Source organism: Perna viridis, chromosome 4 (genome assembly GCF_037379345.1).
Source record: "Perna viridis isolate PV_CMFRI_1.1 ecotype Kerala chromosome 4, ASM3737934v1, whole genome shotgun sequence".
In the NCBI taxonomy this organism is placed as follows: Eukaryota; Metazoa; Mollusca; class Bivalvia; order Mytilida; family Mytilidae; genus Perna; species Perna viridis.
This window is the reverse complement of record NC_142448.1, coordinates 26,775,833-26,781,837: the sequence shown is the minus strand read 5'-3', so window position 1 is coordinate 26,781,837 and position 6,005 is coordinate 26,775,833.

Sequence of the window (6,005 nt, the reverse complement as noted above, 5' to 3'; positions counted from 1 at the left end):
CTCGTAACGCTTTTCATACAAACTTTGTCCAGATTATAACTTTTTTGTCTTTTGACCTAGACTTCTAATATTTGGTATGTTGGTATATCCTTTCGAGGCGGGGTGTTGCGTACCAGAGTTGGTGACCTTTGACCTTGACCTTTAACCTCAAGGTCAAATAACTTAACAATTTTGGCAAAATACGATACACAATTGTGTCTGTGCCATTACTTTTTGGTCTTTGTACTTAGATATCTGAACTGTTTGACATTTAAGTAAATCACATCAAGTTAGAACGAAATGTTCTAGATTGGATGACTTTTGACCTTGGCCTTAGACTCCAAGGTCAAATGACATACAAAATTTTGGCCAAATATCATACAAAAGTTTGGCCGGGCCACAATTTTCTTTTGTCTTTTTACTTAGACATCTGATATTTGGTATGGGGTTATGTTTTTTCAAGGCGAGGCGCCTCGTACTAGATTGGTTGGCATTTGAACTTGACCTTTGACCTCATGGTCAAATAATATGTCAACTTTTGACTTGATGAGTGTTAATGAGGACAGATGTCATATGACTGATACTAAATTGTTTTTATTAATTTCTGTATTTTGAGAGAATTCCATCAGACCAAAGAATAATATTTCTTGTCTTTGTTGATCAACTCTTGACAATATATCCCATTTCCATTTTTAACAACTTTTTTACTGAAATGTACATCTCCTTATCAAAATGTCCCAGGATTACATTCTTTTGATTTCCGCTTGAATCTTGGTTTGCATGATTACTCTTGTAAACATGAACATGTAGGTTCTTGTTTACAGAATATTTCAAAATGTTTTATAATCTTGTTAAAACATAATGTCACAATACTATGACTTACTCAACATGGAATTTTGTGCCAGAAATTTAGATAAGAACAATTGGAAAATCAACATTTATCATATATTATAGAAACATTATAAATGGATAACTAGAGGCTTAGAAGAGCCTGAATCGTTCACCTGGTTTACCATTTGCTTATCAGAAAAAAATGGCAATGAGACAGGCCAAGTTAAAATTAACTGAATAGTCAAATGCAGGAAATGCTTTTAATATCATTTTATGACCTGAACCAGAATTTTGCTGAAGGCAACAGTTTTTGAATAAAAAAACTCTTCTGACCCCTATGTTCCATTTTTAGTACAGGCAGCCATATACATTTTAATGGATTAAAAACACAAGTCATTTCCAGCACAATACACTAAAGAATTATTATGCTTTATTTCCATTAACTGATCTTAAATTGTTTTAGTGAAGAAGATTTTCAAAATTGCACATGTACATGTGGAAAAATTAAGAATTGTTTCAAGAGCCATAACTCCTACATTAGTAGACGAATCGTTTCGAAAATGTCGGTATTGGTCAATGATGATTGGGGGTTTTTACGGTCTTGACTATCCTTATGGATCTCGCACGACCGCCCCTTACGGGGATTCTCTGTTAGTAAATGTCTGTTAGTAGTTGGAGGTAGTGGAGCCCAGCCTTCAGGATACCCGGCTAGGCTGCTCTGTTGACGCTCTGGCCTACTCCCAGACCCCACTTGGGTCCGAGAGTGTTTCCCCTATCTAACTGTTTGGGAGTACGTCAACGTGAAGAGTGAAATATTGGTCAATCTTATAATGCTGAACTATATAACCCTCCAAAAAAGGGCAACAACCTTTGAGTTGTTTGCAAAAAATTGCTTTCTGACCCCCATGTTCTATTTTAGTAACAGGGCTTATGTTTTTGTCATGGATCAAGAATCCCAACATTTATTTTGTGTGGAATACCATACAGAACAATTGCTTTTGAGGAGAATATTTTCAAAGTTGTACATACGAGGAATGCCAAAAAAACTTTTATAAGGGTCATAACTCCTACATCAGTTGTAAATATCGTTTGCAGAATTTCGGCCTAGGTTTTCTCTTAATCCTGGACAATATTATCCCCTGCCAGAATTTCGCTAAAGGCAACGTTGTTTTTTTTTTAGTTATTTTTGAAAAATGCCTTTAGACACCTATGTTCTATTTCTAGTAACAGCGGCTATGTTTTTTTTTCACGGATCATAAATCCCAACGGTCATTTGCACACTTATCTAGAGGAGGAGAATTTCGAAAATTTGTCGATGACGAGGGACGCCAAGTGATGGCATAAGCTTACTTGGCCTTTGGCAAGGAAACCAAAAAATAACAAATGTTTGTTTACTGGCCTGTTACCCTACATCTATTACATGTAGCTGTCTAGAAACTATGTGAGAACCAAACATGGGTAACCTAAAATTATACATTTCATTTTGTCGTGGCATTTAAGAATAAACTGCATAATTGTTAAATGTGAACTAATTTAATTTATAGTCAACAGCTTTATATGATCTTGCTACTTATCATTGCCCATACATGAGATCAGAAGTAAACTTTAATACAGTCTATGAAATGTAAAATATAGGTTGCAGACTTCGTTTGGATGCTGATTCAATATCCTTGATGTATCCGTATATGACTTCAGTTATATAATCCTGCCTTTTATATTTAATGAGGTATGATACCAAAAGGACTAAATCGTGATGTTTTTTTTTTACAAAAAATTAAGTTTTTGTTTGTCTTCTTTGGCAAATTCCTTTATATATTTTTCCATATATTCAACTATGTTGGAACGCAGACATAAACATGTAGGTAGATTTATAATAGAAATACATTTAGAAGGACCTAGGAATTAGAGTGTTAAATCAGGTATAGAAAAGATTGCAACAAAAATAAAATTTACAAATGATTTTTGAAAATGATTTTTATAGGCATTAGGAAAGATTGCAACAAAATAAAATTTAAAAAAGATTTTTGAAAAAGTCAACAAGACAACAGACAACTACAATGAACAGAAAGTGATGGCAATAGCTCACACTGACCTTCGTCCCAGATGAGCTTAAATATACGATGAGAAAACCAACCTCTTCTAACTAAATTTTGTTACTCAGAATGTTAGTTGAAAACGCCAGACTTCGATTAATTTACGTTTTAATTAATCTAAATTAAATATCATCGTATTGGAACAAAATGTAACTTGATCTGTAACTTATCACTGTGAACTTATCATGTCATTATCTGCAAGCGTTTAGGAAAAAAATCTTTAAAACGATTATTTCTGTAAATTTTGCTAAGTTCAAGGCCCGTAATTCCGGTAAAATCACCGAAGCGAAACCATACAAACTTGTATTGTAACTTATCACGGTTAATTTATAATAAGAATCATGTCAATATGTGAAAATGTTCAGAAAAAAATGTCAGAAATACGGTAATTTCTGTGAAATTTGATAAGTACAAAGCCCGTAATTTCGGTAAAAATTGTCGAATAGTAACTTGACTTTTAACTTATCATGGTGAACTTATTAATCAAAAAAAAAATTTCAATATCTGCCAGTGTTGGGAAAACTTAAGATGGACTGATGGACTGACGGTCAGACGGACGGGTCAAACACATTGTACCCTGCACAACTGCATTCCGTGGGGTATAAATGTTAATATTAAATAATATAATTATAAGCTCAGAGTTCTTCTCCTTTGAAATTAAAAGAACACATATTCAATAACAGATGTAAAAGATTATTACTGCTACTTGAGTTAAGCACAATCTGGTGATAAAGGGCAAGTGATTCTTTACATTTACGACACAGCGTGAGGTGAAATATTGCATGAAATCAGTCATTAACTTAAGCCAAAATTGTGTATGTCATTTGACCATAAGGTCAAAGGTCATGTTCAAAGGTCACACACCTTGGTACATGACACTCAACCTTAGCGTGAAATACCCAAATACCAAATGTCAGATATCTTAGTAAAAAGGCAAAAAAGTTATGGTACAGGCAAAACTTAGGGTGGTATTTTGCCAAATGTGTATCTTATTTGACCATGAGGTTGACAGGTTAAGGTTTGTTTGTTTGTTTGTTTATTGGAATTTAATGGCCGAGCAGCAATTTTTCAGCTATATTCAGACGATGAACATGAAATTGATTATAAAATGAACATGAAATGATGATGAAATGAAAAAAGGATGGGACACAAGGATAATAGGGTCGACAAATTTTATTGCCACTAGAAAAAGGGGGATGGGTAAGGTCGGGCAATTTAGCCTCCTGTGGCGGAGCCCTATGGTTCCTACTCCGGGAGAATACCACAGTGGGGTTCTTTAACGTGCGAGGAACGTGGCATCTTTCCCAACACGGTGCACCACTATGGTTTGCGGTCAGGTTTTCCGTATTATAGCCCGACAACCCAAGCATGTAACATGGCAGGGGTACCCCATTCCACCACCTGGGGCACACATCCCAGTTGCTCTGTGGGCAGAGCGCCTAGCCCCCGTCTAGGTTTCTGAGCACTATTTAGTCGCCTTTTACGACAAGCTTAGCGCTGCTGTAGGCCTATTCTTTAACACCCGGACCTGCACTGGGCGACAGGTTAAGGTAAAATTTCATCTATTCTGGTACGCAACATTCCACCTTAAGAGTATATACCAACATACTAAATATTAGAAGTCTGGGTCAAAAGACGAAAAGCGTTATGGTATGGACAAATTTTGTATGAATGGCGTCAAACTTTGGTATGTTATTTGAGCATGAGGTCAAAAGTCAAGTTCAAATTTCAACCATCCTAGTATGTGATGCCTGGCCTTCAGGTTTTATAATCCCATACCAAATATCAGATGTTTAAGTGAAAAGACAAAACAATTTTAGCCCAGACAAAAGTTTGTATGGTATTTGGCCAAAATTTTGTATGTCATTTGACCTTGGAGTCAAAGGTCAAGTTCAAAAGTTATTCTATCTTGAACATTACACTATACCTTAATGTGATTTACTTACATACCAAAAATCAGATCTCTTGGTAAAAAGACAGAAAAACAATATGTCCAAGACAAAGTTTTTTATGGTATTTTGCCAAAACTTTTATATGATTTGTCCTTGGGGCCAAAGGTCAAGGTCAAATGTCGCCTACCTAAAACATTACTCCTTGCCTCGTTGTGATATACTTAAATGCCAAAGATCAGATGTCTAAGTAAAAAGACCAAAAAATAATAGTATAGACAAAATTATGTATCGTATTTCGCCAAAATTTGTATGTTATTTGACCTTGAGGTTAAAGGTCAGGATCAAAAGTCTCCCACTCTGGTATGCGACAATCTATCCTGAGAGGATATACCAACATACCAAATATTAGAAGTCTAGGTCAAAAGACAAAAAAGTTATGATCTGGACAAAGTTTGTATGAAAAACAGTAAGAAGATGAAAAGTCCTTACAGGGGGTGATTTTGGGTCCAGATGAGCAAAAAACAAAGATATGCTACATATTTTTATTTTTGATATGTTTCAGTTGGGAGCCCTTACTTCACAATCATGAATACATTTAATTAATATCTTCTTGCTCTTGTTAATAAAACGGGTCTGAACATAGCCTATTTTCGTACATTTCAAATTGTAAAAAAAATTAAGAATTTTGGTTGCTATGGTAATCAGATCTAAACAAATCAGATTGCTTTGTACTTTATTGTAAATTGTTTCTTCTAAGACATACTTCATAAATAATTATGTAGTTTGACAAAATTCCACCATTAAATATAAAGAAATACATTCAAATTGTGATGTTTTTTGCGTTATTAGGTCCAAAATTGGGGGTTGCTAAGGAATGGTCGTTGCTATGGTTACGGTGAAAACATTTGTCATTTTTTTATATTAATTCTTGTTTTTCCATTAAATCCTACATATTGCAAGTCAATTTGGTTCAAATGTCTGACATCGATATATTACCAACTGCATGATTCGTAGGTGGACTGCTACTTAACTATTTTGTATTAAGATTATACACTGGTGCATTTGTTGCGTTTCACCATATCCGTTCTTTTTTTTTATGGTTAGTTATAGCTCTATCTGATTCTGAACATTGTCGCGTGATAGTATTACAACAAGTCTCTTTACGTAGCAAATGTTCCGACCTTTAATGGTCTACACGCTTGCGCAGAGA